This window comes from Eriocheir sinensis, unplaced genomic scaffold (assembly GCF_024679095.1).
Source record: "Eriocheir sinensis breed Jianghai 21 unplaced genomic scaffold, ASM2467909v1 Scaffold1127, whole genome shotgun sequence".
NCBI classification, from domain to species: Eukaryota; Metazoa; Arthropoda; class Malacostraca; order Decapoda; family Varunidae; genus Eriocheir; species Eriocheir sinensis.
In genome coordinates, this window is record NW_026110438.1 from 102,501 (window position 1) to 118,174 (window position 15,674).

General features: G+C 43.1%; 1 long non-coding RNA gene across 1 annotated transcript; it reads left to right on the top strand.

Moving 5' to 3' along the window:
- Positions 1 to 255: 255 nt before the first annotated feature.
- Positions 256 to 12,393, top strand: LOC126989294 (uncharacterized). Its single transcript, XR_007743160.1, has 5 exons — positions 256 to 536; positions 6,611 to 6,664; positions 7,503 to 7,598; positions 10,878 to 11,017; positions 11,746 to 12,393. It is a non-coding gene; the product is annotated as an uncharacterized LOC126989294 (long non-coding RNA).
- Positions 12,394 to 15,674: the final 3,281 nt, after the last annotated feature.

Consider the following 15,674-nt stretch of genomic DNA (forward strand, 5'->3'; position numbering starts at 1 on the left):
CCTATATTATAGTTATTATTATTATTATTATTATTATTATTATTATTATTATTATTATTATTATGATTATTATTAATGTTGCTATTTTCATCATATACTTATACTTGTAGCAGTAGTAGTAATAGTGGTAGTAGTGGTAGGTACCAATATTATCGGCACCAATGACTACGGAACTGGTACCTATTCTGAGTGGGCCTGCTACCTCCTATACATGGTACCGATAATAGCGTACCGGTACCCAAACCAGAACCAATACACCAATACTGGTTTCTATTAACGGTTCCCAAACTAGAACCAACAATTCAATACCGGTATCAAAACACCAGCAGGTCCGATACCAAAACAAGTACCAATAATCTGTTATCGGTACCATTAAAACAGTAGTCCTTCAAGATGGCGGTCTGGCAGTCGGGTCAAAACGAAGCGGAGATTTATAAAGTGATTTCCTCGGTTTATTCAGGTGAAGGAGGCTGTTACTGTCTGCCTGGCACTTGGCACTCTTCACCGTTCTGCTTTCCGCCTGGAGTGCCACGGGGGTAAGCCTGGGCGGAGATATAGGCTGTTTTATAGGCCTGTGTGGCTGACATCCCCCTTCTAATCCTGGCGGCCGTGTTTTAAGGCGTGTTTTTTTGTCTGTTACGGATGTTTTATTTGTGGGGGAAGGCTGTGGGCGTGGGGGGTGAACTCCAACCATGGGCGTGTGGCAGGGTGGGCGGGGTGGGCATGGGGGGTGAATTCCAATCATGGGCGTGTGGCAGAGTGGGCGGGGTGGGCATGGGGGGTGAATTCCAACCATGGGTGTGTGGCAGGGTGGGCATGGGGGGTGAATTCCAACCATGGGTGTGTGGCGGGGTGGGCATGAGGGGTGAATTCCAACCATGGGCGTGTGGCAGGGTGGGCATAGGGGTGAATACCAACCATGGGGTGTGGCAGGGGTGGGCATGGGGTGAATTCCACCCTTGGGTGTGTGGCAGGGTGGGCATGAGGGGTGAATTCCAACCATGGGTGTGTGGCAGGGGGGGCATGGGATGTGAATTCCAACCATGGGTGTGTGGCAGGGTGGGCATGAGGGGTGAATTCCAACCATGGGTGTGTGGCAGGGTGGGCATGGGGTAAACTCCAACCATGGGTGTGTGGCGGGGTGGGCATGGGGGTGAATTCAACCATGGGCGTGTGGGGGGTGGGCATGGGAGGTGAATTCCAACCATGGGTGTGTGGCAGGGTGGGCATGGGGGGTGAATTCCAACCATGGGTGTGTGGCGGGGTGGGCATGGGGGGTGAAATCCAACCATGGGCATGTGGCGGGGTGGGCATGGGGGGTGAATTCCAACCATGGGTGTGCTGCAGGGTGGGCATGGGGGGTGAATTCCAACCATGGGTGTGTGGTGGGGTGGGCATGGGGAGTGAATTCCAACCATGGGCCTGTGGCGGGGTGGGCATGGGGGGTGAATTCCAACCATGGGCGTGTGGCAGGGTGGGCATGGGGGGTTAATTCCAACCATGGGTGTGTGGCGGGGTGGGCATGGGGTGTGAATTCCAACCATGGGTGTGTGGCAGGGTGGGCATGGGGAGTGAATTCCAACCATGGGTGTGTGGCGGGGTGGGCATGGGGAGTGAATTCCAACTATGGGCGTGTGGCGGGGTGGGCATGGGGGGTGAATTCCAACCATGGGTGTGTGGCAGGGTGGGCATGTCGGGTGAATTCCAACCATGGGTGTGTGGCAGGGTGGGCATGGGGTGAATTCCAACCATGGGTGTGTGGCAGGTGGGCATGGGGGTGAATTCCAACCATGGGTGTGTGTGGGGTGGGCATGGGGGTGAATTCCAACCATGGGTGTGTGTGGCAGGGGTGGGCATGGGGGGTGAATTCCAACCATGGGCGTGTGGCAGGGTGGGCATGGGGGGTGAATTCCAACTATGGGTGTGTGGCGGGGTGGGCATGGGGGGTGAATTCCAACCATGGGTGTGTGGCAGGGGTGGGCATGGGGTGAATTCCAACCATGGGTGTGTGGCGGCAGGGTGGGCATGGGGTTATTTCCAACCATGGGTGTGTGGCGGGGTGGGCATGGGGGGTGAATTCCAACCATGGGTGTGTGGCGGGGTGGGCATGGGGGGTGAATTCCAACCATGGGTGTGTGGCGGGGTCGGCATGGGGGGTGAATTCCAACCATGGGTGTGTGGCGGGGAGGGCCTGGGGAGTCAATTCCAACCATGGGTGTGTGGCGGGGTGGGCATGGGGGGTGAATTCCAACCATGGGTGTGTGGCGGGGCGGGCATGGGGAGTAAATTCCAACCATGGGCGTATGGCGGGGTGGGCATGGGGGGTGAATTCCAACCATGGGTATGTGGCAGGGTGGGCATGAGGGGTGAATTCCAACCATGGGTGTGTGGCAGGGTGGGCATGGGGGGTGAATTCCAACCATGGGTGTGTGGCAGGGTGGGCATGGGGGGTGAATTTCAACCATGGGTGTGTGTGGGGTGGGCATGGGGTTGAATTCCAACCATGGGTGTGTGGCAGGGTGGGCATGGGGGGTGAATTCCAACCATGGGTGTGTGGCAGGGTGGGCATGGGGGGTGAATTCCAACCATGGGTGTGTGGCAGGGTGGGCATGGGGGGTGAATTCCAACCATGGGTGTGTGGCAGGGTGGGCCCCCTCTCTCTTTCTCTTCACTTACTTACCTTACTTTCCTTCCTCTCTCTCTCTCTCTCTCTCTCTCTCTCTCTCTCTCCTTCCATTCTCTCACGGCCTTTGGGAGTGTGGGGAATACAGCGGCAAACAGGAAATGTTTTTCAGTTATGTGGGTTGAAAAATACCCTAGATGTAGGGAAATTCTTTACATTTATCTAGATGTAGGAAAATTCCTTACATTCAGCCATTGTTTGCCACGTATGGAAACCACGCAATATCACTCAGTCTCCATAGAAGAGGGAGTGAAGCCCCCAACCATTGTTATCTCATTACCCTGCATGCTCTCCACACCTCCTTTACCCCATTTTGCTTAGGCTTGCACAACTGCTTTGTAGCCCATACTTTAAAAAAATGTGTTGATATATTTGTATGTGGTATATTATGCAGGGAACTGTTGACTAAAAGGACGGATTCAGCGGCCCTCGTCTAAAGCCTAATGCAATGTCTAGAATTATACATTGATTTTTTTTTTTTTGGCCACCTTTGTCTGCTGAGTACCCCACAAAAAAGACCAAATTACCCCACTTGGGGGTAATTTACCCCAGACCCCTGCGGGCCCCATTACAAGGTTACATATACTTAGGTTTGAGTAGTTTAAATATATTTGAGGGATTCTTTGCCACATATGGACACATTGCAATTTCACTCAGTGTCCATAGAAAAGGGGGGGTGGAGAGGGGTGAAGCCCCCCATTAAAAGGTTAGGTAAAGTTAGGGTGGAGTAGTTTAGATATATTTGAGGAATTTTTTGCCACGTACGGAAATCTCGCACTTTCACTCAGTCTTTATTGCAGAGAGGCGGCCGAGAGGGGTGAAGCCCCCCGTTAGAAGGTCATGCAAAGTTAGGTTGGAGTAGTTTGAATGGTAAATCTTGGGAATAGCGGCTCCTAGTGGGTGGTGTGCGTTTAGGGCACGGTGTGGTGGTAATTGCAACATTTCCAGCGCCTATGACAGGGTTTTGACAAGCGAACAGGCGTGTTTATGTCACAAGGGTGTATATTTCCACGGCGGCCTCACAATTTCTTCCAAGTCAATGGGCGATGAGACTGCAAGCTCCAGGGTGAAGAAAGGGAAGAGCCCGCGCGGAAAAATACACCCTTGTGACATAAACACGCCTGTCCGCTTGTCAAAACCCCGTCGTACGTGCTGGAAATGTTGTAATTACCACCACACCGTGCCCTAAAAGTGCACTACTCCCCAGATTTACCGTTTGAATATATTAGAGGGATTTTTTGCCACGTTCAAAAACCTTGTTACTTCACTCAGTGTTTATAGCAGAGGGGGGTCGAGAGGGGTGAAGCCCCTTGTTGGAAGGTTATGTAAGGTTAGGTTTGAGTAGTTTAAATATATTTGAGGGATTTTCTGCCACATACGGAAACCTCGCAATTTCATTCATTGTCCATAGAAGAGGGGGGGGTCGAGAGGGGTGAAGCCCCCCGTTAGAAGGTTATGTAAGGTTAGGTTGGGTAGTATAACCTGGTAGCAGCGACGGGCCAAATTTGTGGCTTTACCGTGTAGCAGCGACGGGCCAAATTTGTGCCATGATATAAACCCCAAAAATAGATGATACATAAACTGATCACAAATGCTTTGATATATACGTATTATGAAATGGTTTGTATGAGGGGTGATTTTTTCTCGCTAGGAGGGACCATTAAGAAACATGATCCCCGCTGCTATCGGGTTAAATATATTCAAGGGATTTTTTGCCACGTACGGTGCTGTGTTTGTGGCCTAGCATCATTTGGTTACTGGTCACAGCACCAGTGCACACCTGTAATAGCTTGTAGTAACTGGTTATATCCCATCCTCGTGGACGTGTCCGTGGTGTCAGTCTGGAGGATACGTGTGGAGGCACTTAATATTTATTGACAACTCTACATTACTCTCAGCGCCCTCGTCTGAGAGGAATCCTTTACAAGCTACATACATGTAGCTCAAACTTACAATACAATCCTATTGCAGAAACATACAAAACTATAAAGGTATTAAATCTCCTATAAGGGATTAGGATTCCCTGTTATTATAGTTACTTTTTGGGGCGCCTACAAAGAAAACTTAACAGTAATGTATAACTTATAAATACTTCTTACTCTATTCTTAATCTACTTACGTATCAAACGGAAACTGCACAATTTCACTCAGTCTTTATAGCAAAGGGTGGTCGAGAGGGGTGAAGCCCCCAATTAAAAGGTTATGTAAGGTTAGGTTGGAGTAGTTTGAATATATTTGAGGGATTTTTTGCCATGTACGAAAACCACGCAATTTCACTCAGTGTCCATAGAAGAGGGGGGGGGGGTCGAGAGGGGTGAAGCCCCCCATTATAAGGTTATGTAAAGTTAGGTTGGAATAATTTAAATATATTTGAGGGATTTTTTGCCACGTACAGAAACACGCAATTTCACTCAGTGTCCTTAGCAGTGTTTTTACCAAGTACAGCTTGATCTTGGCGAGTCAGTGCCTTGACCCAGTGTTATATGTGTTCTCAATAGTATGCCATTTTAAATTTGCTCCTGTGTCTACAAAACTTTACCATATAGCAGTGTTTCTTAAAGTGTGGTCCGTGGAATTAAGGGGTCTCAGTTTTTGTCTTTAATTTTACATGCATTAAGGTAGCAGTCATTTGGGCCAAATTTGTGTCTTTTGTAGCACCAAATGTTGTGGAAATTATGTTAACAAAATATAAACATTTATTTTGAAGATAAGCCAGTAATAAATAATTCAGTTGTAATTTCAGTATAGCAGTGACACTGCCAAATTTGTGGCTTTACCATGTAACAGTGATGGCCAAGTTTTTGTCTTTAAGCTTTCATGCATTAACCCGGTAGCAGTGATGGGCCAAATTTGTGTCTTTACCGTGTAGCAGTGACGGGCCAAATTTGTGTCTTTACCGTGTAGCAGTGACGGGCCAAATTTGTGTCTTTACCGTGTAGCAGTGACGGGCCAAATTTGTGTCTTTACCGTGTAGCAGTGACCGGCCAAATTTGTGGCTTTACCATGTAGCAGTGACAGGCTAAATTCGTGGCTTTACCGTGTAGCAGTGACTGGCCAAATTTGTGGCTTTACCATGTAGCAGTGACGGGCTAAATTTGTGGCTTTACCGTGTAGCAGTGACAGGCTAAATTTGTGGCTTTACCGTGTAGCAGCGACGGACCAAATTTGTGGCTTTACCGTGTAGCAGCGACGGGCCAAATTTGTGGCTTTACCGTGTAGCAGCGACGGGCCAAATTTGTGGCTTTACCATGTACCAGCGACGGGCCAAATTTGTGGCTTTACCATGTGGCAGCGACGGGCCAAATTTGTGCCATGATATAAACCCCTCAAAATAGATGATACATAAACTGATCACAAATGCTTTTATATATATTATGAAGTGCTTTGTGTGAGTGATGTTTTTTTCTCATTTTTCTCGCTCTGAGGGACCATTAAGAAACATGATCCCCGCTGCTACCACCACCACCGGGTTAAGAATACAATTTGTTGCCAAGGAATCTATATTGTTCTTGGTTTAGAATGATATAATTTATCAGAATTGGTAGCCTCATTTTGTACCCTTGATATCAATTCCAGTACTAGTGAAGTAGCTAGTATCAGAGTCCAGCTAAGCCAGTGCTCCTTCCTCATCCAGAATAACATTAGATTAGTGCATTGTATCCACAAACACTTTCCTCCCCAGTGTTGTTACCTTTAATTTGTCCTTCGTGGGTGTCTTTAATATTCCATCTCATATAATGTTCAGTACTTTCTCCATAAATGGAATGGTAGTGACTTTCGTCTGTTGAATGCTAACGTATGTGATCTTTCAGTAAATTAGCAACGATCAAGTTTTTTATCCATCAACTTGAAGCAACCAATTTACCAATCATTTGTTGTGTTCTTCATTGAATTCACTGAACTTGCTCCTTTTCTTGCATTTTGCAGCCAACAGTGAGTGCCGGGCAGCTGACGGTGGACCTGGTAATTACCTGTGAGAAGGTGAGGCAGTATCTGAAGCACACACACACACACACACACACACACACACACACACATGCATGCAAGCAAACACTTAGCTTGAAACATTCCATGTACCTCCTGTGGTGAACTCACACCTTTGCCCTGTCTTCACACATGACTTGTTAATATCATGCTTTAAACCCATTATTGGTCTAATGTTTTAGTTGGTCCTTGGATGTAAGGTTAGTCTTGCTCAGCTCAGTGACACTGCACTGAAGAATGAGGCTTGTCCCTTGTTTGCTTGTGTCTCATACTCCATAAATCAGGAACTTGAGAAGCTGCTTCCAGTCTTGTCTCAGGTGACTGAGTTCCATGAGGGTTGATCCTTCACTGGTGACTTTGTGGTGTAAAAATTGTGATTAATTTGATTGTCATGAAATGCAAGGTGCATAATCAAGTCACTGGAGATGATTGATAGCAAGATGTTCGATACTTTAGTTTTTAATGGAGAAAAGATTGAAGGACAGTGTAATTTAACGGTAAAGCTTGTATCAAATGTAACGCAAATACTCTGATATAAGTTTTCAATTGAGGGAAAGCTTGTAAAATTCTCAGACTTGAATGAAGAATGAGTATGAATGTTTCAATGGGTGATCTTTCCCTTGCCCTAGATCATGAGATGTTATTTTTGTCTCCAAGGATCTGTTCCCATGCCTTTGGCCTTGCTCATGTACCTATATTTGCATGTCATTCTGTCCCCAGCAGTACAAAACAAGAGTGGCAAATATGATATGATGGAGATATGACACCAACAAGAGAGATTGTTATGTTAGATTAAAGATAATGGAAGCATGTAACTGTGTTTTGTGCCCAACAGGTGGGCACCACCCAGCCCCTCTGACCGCAGCAGCAAAGACCAGTGCCATGTCTTGCCTGCCCAGTGCCTTGCTGTCATGCAGACCCCCTCATAGAAGTGAGTGGCTTGGCCTTTACATGTGTGACTCTATCTGTGTATGCCTTTGACAGTCTGTCATATCTTTAAATACATTCAGTTATCAATACATCTGTCTGTCATATCTTTAAATACATTCAGTTATCAATATATCTGTCTGTCATATCTCTAAATACATTCAGTTATCAATATATCTGTCTGTCATATCTTTAAATACATTCAGTTATCAATACATCTGTCTGTCATATCTTTAAATACATTCAGTTATCAATATATCTGTCTTTCATATCTTTAAATACATTCAGTTATCAATACATCTGTCTGTCATATCTTTAAATACATTCAGTTATCAATATATCTGTCTGTCATATCTTTAAATACATTCAGTTATCAATACATCTGTCTGTCATATCTTTAAATACATTCAGTTATCAATATATCTGTCTGTCATATCTTTAAATACATTCAGTTATCAATATATCTGTCTGTCATATCTCTAAATACATTCAGTTATCAATATATCTGTCTTTCATATCTTTAAATACATTCAGTTATCAATATATCTGTCTGTCATATCTCTAAATACAATCAGTTATCAATACATCTGTCTGTCATATATCTAATAAATACATTCAGTTATCAATATATCTGTCTGTCATATCTTTAAATACATTCAGTTATCAATATATCTGTCTGTCATATCTCTAAATACAATCAGTTATCAATACATCTGTCTGTCATATATCTAATAAATACATTCAGTTATCAATATATCTGTCTGTCATATCTCTAATAAATACATTCAGTTATCAATATATCTGTCTGTCATATATCTAATAAATACATTCAGTTATCAATATATCTGTCTGTCATATCTCTAAATACATTCAGTTATCAATATATCTGTCTTTTGCCAGTCTGTCATATCTCTAATAAATACATTCAGTTATCAATATATCTGTCTGCCAGTCTGTCATATCTCTAATAAATACATTCAGTTATCAATATATCTGTCTGTCATATCTCTAAATACATTCAGTTATCAATATATCTGTCTGCCAGTCTGTCATATCTCTAATAAATACATTCAGTTATCAATATATCTGTCTGCCAGTCTGTCATATCTCTAATAAATACATTCAGTTATCAATATATCTGTCTGCCAGTCTGTCATATCTCTAATAAATACATTCAGTTATCAATATATCTGTCTGTCATATCTCTAAATACATTCAGTTATCAATATATCTGTCTGCCAGTCTGTCATATCTCTAATAAATACATTCAGTTATCAATATATCTGTCTGCCAGTCTGTCATATCTCTAATAAATACATTCAGTTATCAATATATCTATCTTTTGCTAGTCTGTCATATTTCTAATAAATACATTCAGTTATCATCAATATATCTATCTATATCTGTCTTTGCAGGAAAAAAAACCTGGAATATAAAAAACACTCTCTTGGGGGGTTATTGAGTTTTATTGTTTTTTTGTTTTGTTTTTTATTTTCATTATGTTAAAATGTAAATGAGTTGAAAGAATCCATTACAAAGTGTTGGACTGGACTCTCCATTTCCCGGAGTAATGGTGGGAAGGCCAAAAGTCCGGGCAGGAATATACTTGTCTGGCACCCTGGGTCTGGCAGTGCCACACACCCGAGCACCACATATAAGAAAAATTAACTAAAACAAGCTATTTTAAAACTTCCAATACATGTCAACCATGGACAGTGACACCAAGTGTCTGCAATTTTTTTTCAGCTCCAGGTGCTTAAGCACACTGTACTACTGTGAAGTATTTCCAATGAATGTTTTCTATAAGAATTTAATAATGAAGAAACTGAATGATAATCACAAGCAGCAGTTGATACCTGTGAACAGTGTCAGCAGCAGCAATGCAGTGTTTGCTGTGTTCTCTGCGGCCATTACAGGCAGTCCTCAAGTTTGGAGGTATGCAACCTACCTCATACCTATGACGACCAGGTCAATAATATTAGTAATATGTCGTTAAGCAATGAGGTGACATTTTAAATATCCTGCCATGGAGTGACTTGTTTACTCATTGCTCCTGCACCCCTACAGCCCACCACTGCCCTCATGTGCTGGCAGAGGGAGGATGGGGGTTGGTTGGGCCAGCCCTCCCAATCATTCCCCTCCATTGCCTGTGGCACTCAAGCTGTAAGCACTACTCATGATACTCTACCTATAGTTTATAGACCTACAGTCTGCTATACAAGCATAGATCCAGCAGCTGCTGGTCTGCTAGCACGTGAGGCGAGCAAGGGTGGAGTGAGTCTACCCAATTATCTCCACACTACAAGTCTCAGCTGTGTTGGGTTCACCTGTTAGCCCACACAGGTGAGGAGAGAGCCAGCCTAGATAGTCAATCAGCTGAGTACAGCCAAAATGCCATTCCAGAACAACAGCTTCCTCATAAAATTTCTGCACGTAACATAAAGGTGCACAATGTGTGAACTTGATTCCCTATGAACATAATGTTTCTCACGAGCAAATGTAAGGTCAAAGCGTGGCTGCATGAGACAACAACATACTGATATGTCCAGGCGGCGGAAACTGACCAGGGGACGGAATCTGATGTACGGCTGGACTTGTTTTGATGCCCAGATTATTATAAAGTGAAGAGCAGACACTTGATCCAAGGTGTAGGTTGGTCTGTGTTAATTTATACTCAACAGAAAATGACCTTTTGCTTCTCTAAACATGACTATTATTACCAATCATGACTGATTTATTTTTTAATATGAAGAATAAAAATGATAAAAACAAAAATACAAAAAGTCAGTAAAACCCAACATAAGGCAGTGGGTTGGGCTTAAAAGGAAGGATCATTCCCAAGCTTGTTTATATCAACACATCAACCAGAACATAGACTCGGGAGGCCACCAACATATACATAAATTAAAAGAAAACATGTTCTTTTAGGGAAATTTTAACTGATTTCCTTTTTTTTTTATGGAGGGGAGGGGGAGGGGGGTGTTATGCCAACCCGGATATTTTTCAGTCCATCTCTGTCTATCAATATCTATCTATGGTTCTATATTTAATTATGTTCTTCATGTATCCATCTGTCTGTGTATTGATGAATGAATGCATCCATTTATATTATTTTTGTATCTGTATCCATTGTTGTAATGTTGCAACCATTTTTACTAGTACAAGAACTTCTCTACTCCATGAACATTACCTTTCTCAAGCCATTTTGTTCACTGGAAAGCTTCACTCACCATGGATTTGTTTAACCCTTTCAAATGAAGCTGCTTTTTACTCTTCTCTCCAGAGTGAGCGACATAACCTCCTGACTGAGCTGGTCCAGGAGGTGGTGGTCCTGCAATGCCTATGAGCGATGGGACAACAACCAAATCCCTGGCCACAGCTGCGCTACCTCACCTCCCACACAACAGAGGAGGACGTGCTAGTGTGAGTGTCCAGTGTAGAAGCATAATTAATTTTCTTCCTATTTGTAAGGAAAGAGAACAACCAAGTGCCAAATCATCAAAAAGGAAGATGAAGATAAAGTTGAATTGTCACAACATGCTCCCGAACAGACAGGAGGAGTTGCCAAAGAATCGTTACATATTAAAGCTCCAGACATGTTGATGCTTCCATCCTGAGAGGGCGTAAGCTATAGGAGAAACAATAGTAAGAAGGCTGGTCCAGGGTTTACTGATGAAGGTGCTGATCAGGAGTACCATGAACAGCACGGGTGATTTTGAATGGAAAGTTGCGTGTGAGTTGGTTGGGTCACAGCCAAACTAGTCTTTCGTACCTGTTTCCTTAGTGCCATTTCCATGTCTTTCAGAGTGTCAATAAGTACCAGGACAGCAAAATGGGATGTTTAGTGCCTGACGGGACAGCTTGGTGGGGTAACAAGAGGCGTGATGCGTCTGCCTCCCTTCAAAGCATCTCTGCATTGCTTTAAGAATATTCTGCAAGTTTAAAGCTGATGAAGGAAGGCGTACAGCAGCTATAGTCACCATACACTAGGCTGAAGCCCCTGTCCATAGCTAAGGGAGCTGATTGCTTAGATGAAAGGAGGGTAGGCCTTGGTGAGGGAGGGGGCAGGGCATCTGGAGCAATTCAATATGCAAAGTTTGAGTGTCTGGTGAAGTAGTAAGAAGCATGATGTCTGTTTCCTCCACTCACAGCTCACTTGGGGCCTTGGAGCTGGAGAACACAAAGGAAGAACAGACAACAGCAGACCTGATGGTTCTTACGAGGCTGTTTGTGACAAGCTACACCAACTATCTAATCAAAGGTGGAAGATGAAGGACAGCAAGATGAAGAAGCGTCTGTCAGCCCTTCCTCTCGGGTGCCGGCTTTGTCAAACTCTTCATGGAAATTTGGTACGTAGTAGTAGGGCTCATGTTAGCTGGTGATGCAGGGGATGAAAAGTGTGGTGTGTAAGACATGCTTCACACCTTGTATATGTTGACTGGTGAAGGCCAACAAGTGGAAGAATACCTGACCCAGCCATTGCTTCCTTCAGATAGGAGCCTTTCCATATGACAGGTTTTCCTTTTCCTGTACAGATATTTTGAATTAGTTTTCTCTGATTGGTTTCAGAATATCCTTAACAACAAAAGTCACCAAAATTATATGCTCCTGCAGTGTTGGGTCACTGTTAGATGCACAAGAGTGTACTGAAGGTCTAACATGTGTGTGTAAGCTTACTTGAGGTGCTGTGTACATACACAATAGTAAATTTTTGGGAAAAAAATCATTATTTTTGGATATATTGTTACTGAATAATCTACTCTGCTATTCTCCTGCCCTCTGACTCAGCACTGACCTCATCATGCCAGAGACTGGGCATGCACAAGGCGACCCATTGTAGTAGCACTGTTGTGTTCCCCCAGTGACCTGCCGACCACTGTGCTGCTGATCAAGCTTGTGGAGGAGGGAGACAGCACAGTCATGCTGCTCAACTTTCTCAATGCTTGGAAGGTCCAGGTGAGGAGGTAAACAGAAGCTTGGTCTTCCTCCTTCCATGCTCTTGTCAGCTGCTGTCTAGTTTTTTTGGCTGAATTCTTCATAAACCAGTTTACTGTAAAAACTACTTATTTGTTTCATAAAGTTGTATATTTTTACTTATTTGTTCAATATATATTTATGGATTTATATATTTATATATGTCAGCTGCTGTCTAGTTTTTCTTGGCTGAATTCTTCATAAACCAGTCTACTGAAAAAACTCTACTTATTTGTTTCATAAAGTTGTATATTTTTACTTATTTGTTCAATATATATTTAAGGATTTATATATTTCCTTTCACGGCTTGAATCAGGAATTGGGATAAAGGCTAATTATGAAAGTGATGGCACTATTCTTATAAGCTTTTTTATTTTTTTATTTATTTATTTTTTTTATTTTTAATTTTTTTTCAGGAGCAAGCTGCAACATGGATGATGCCTTTTCTTTGAAAAATATGTTTTGGAGCCCAACACCACAGAGGCTGCCAGGAGCGAAATTTTTATATTCAAAAGTGAGAAAGATTTTGTTTGCTCAGTTTTCAAGTAGCCACTGCACAGTGTTCACTTTCTTGCAGTGTTTAACCCTTAAACACATCCGGGGGCTGGATCAGACCACACTATACTTTCTCAATGGTAACACAGCCGCCTCATTGGCGCCAGACAGCTGTGATGCCTGATAGCTTTCGTGTTCTCTTTGATGTTGTCGATGTTGTGTGCATGACGCTCTCGCTCTTTCCTGTCCAGTGTAGAAGCGATTGCTGCCCGTTTCGACCCCACGTATTTGTATGCGTAATACTACGTTGTATTATGTGAGTCCCAAAAATATATATACATATATATATATATATATATATATATATATATATATATATATATATATATATATATATATATATATATATATATATATATATATATATAGATATATATATATATATATATATATATATATATATATATATATATATATATATATATATATATACATATATATATATATATATATATATATATAACGGGCGCTGACCACTCAAAATATACATTCCCAATAAGCCTGCCAAGTATGGACTGAAACTTGTCCTTATAGCTGACAACACAAGGGATTACCTATTGGGGCCAAAACCGTACTTGGGGAAGGGAGATCCACCAGCTCAAGGAAACCTGGGCCTGGGACACTGCCTGACGAAGGAGCTGACTCCGTAGACCATATCATAACACCAACAGGAACGTAACTGTGGAGAACTGGTTCACCTCAGTTCCCCTTGCAATCCTTCATATCCACCGTCTGCAACATCCCCATTGATGTTCAGCGTCCTAATGGAGCAATGGAGCAGGCGGTGTTGTTCAGTATCAGCTCCTGCATAGTACGGTGCAGGAAGTGTCCGCGGAATGATGTTAGGAAAAGCCGCAGTGTGTGCTTTACTTGTATAAGGAGGCTCTCTGCAAATTCCTCAAATGTAAGTAATAATTTTCTATGAATTGCAACTGTACTAATGTACATTTGTACAAAAATAATCCAAAGACTTTTTTTTTCACTAATAAAGTATCAACTTTTTTGACAGCTTGCCGCAGAACTAGCAGTGGTGCCAGAATGTTAGGGGTACAGCAGCTGCATCCCACACTCCCAGGCTGTACTTGGGACACGCTACATGGGAGTACTTGCATGGGAGGGCCTGATACAAAATGTATTGTGAACAGGTGTATTATTTTTCATGAGTTTTGGAAATTTTGGGGGCTATCCAATCTAATACTTACTTATCAATCTTTACATATATATTTGTTTCTCCAGAAACAGGATTAAGTTTGCCATTGCCCATGCCGCTTTTAGTTTGAATAAAATGCAGTTAGAAGTTTTTTTTTTCATTTTTTAAAAGCTGCGGACCCCCGCATGTGTTAGTGTATAATTTAATAGGTTATGTGTTTAAGGGTTAAATATATTCAAGGGATTTTTTGCCACGTACAGAAACCACGCAATTTCACTCAGTCTTCATAGCAGGGGGGGGGGGTCGAGAGGGGTGAAGCCCCCCCACCCCATTAGAAGGCTATGTAAAGTTAGGTTGGAGTAGTTTAAATATATTGGACATACGGTGTAAACTGTCAGAAATATGCAGCGCGGGACGTGTAACCACAGTCAGTTGATTGTTAAGGAAAGTCCCGCCTGTCTGATGTGGTCTCTAGTTTTATGGATCAAACCTGTCAGTATGAAGTACATGTAACCATCACACTCCGAGAATCATCTATTCTCATCACTGCGTTTATACATCAGTGATAACTGATTACTGTCCAGTCGAGTACAAAAGACAATACACGGATCAGTATAACACATTATAATACACCGTCAGGTGTCCGACTGCTTGACATACATGCAAGTACAACATGTGGAGCACTATAACACGTAAGAACACAACTTCAACGGACCTTACACTGTCAGGTGTCCGACTGCTTGACATACATACAAGTACAACATGTGGAGCACTATAACACGTAAGAACACAACTTCAACGGACCTTACACCGTCAGGGTCTATAAACACCTCGGGCTCTCAGTCGTTCGTCCGCCTCAACGTCTTCCCTGCACCAACTTCCTTAACCGTCTGCCCTTTGCCTTCGTACGTACCTCCCTCCTGTGTGGGACACACTCATGGCTCTGAACAAGGACGCCTTCAGACGACTGTAGGCCGGCCTGATGGATTTGGTGACCTCTCTGACCATACTGTCATAACATTCCCGACGATAAATGGCCTTTGCGATAGTAAACCTCTCCCTTATTCCTTCCTCTCCACTCTTCCACCTCTCTCCTCATCTCTCTCCACTTCTTACCCTCTCTCATTTTCCTCTATTTCCTCACATCGCCAAACGGCGATAACAGGACGGGAAGTTTCCCTAAACTTTCAGGAGTAGGGAATTTTCCCCATTTTAGGGAGGGGGAGGCGAACCTCTTGTAAAGAATTACCTGCATTAGTTTAGGTTATGACACGTTAGATTAGATACCTAACCTGTCCGCTGCGATTGGCACGGATTTTTCCTTCACTGGTAGCCTGGTAACCTGTACTACCAGGTCTTTCTCTGCCTCTGTGGTGGATTGTGGAGATGTTTCCATGTGGT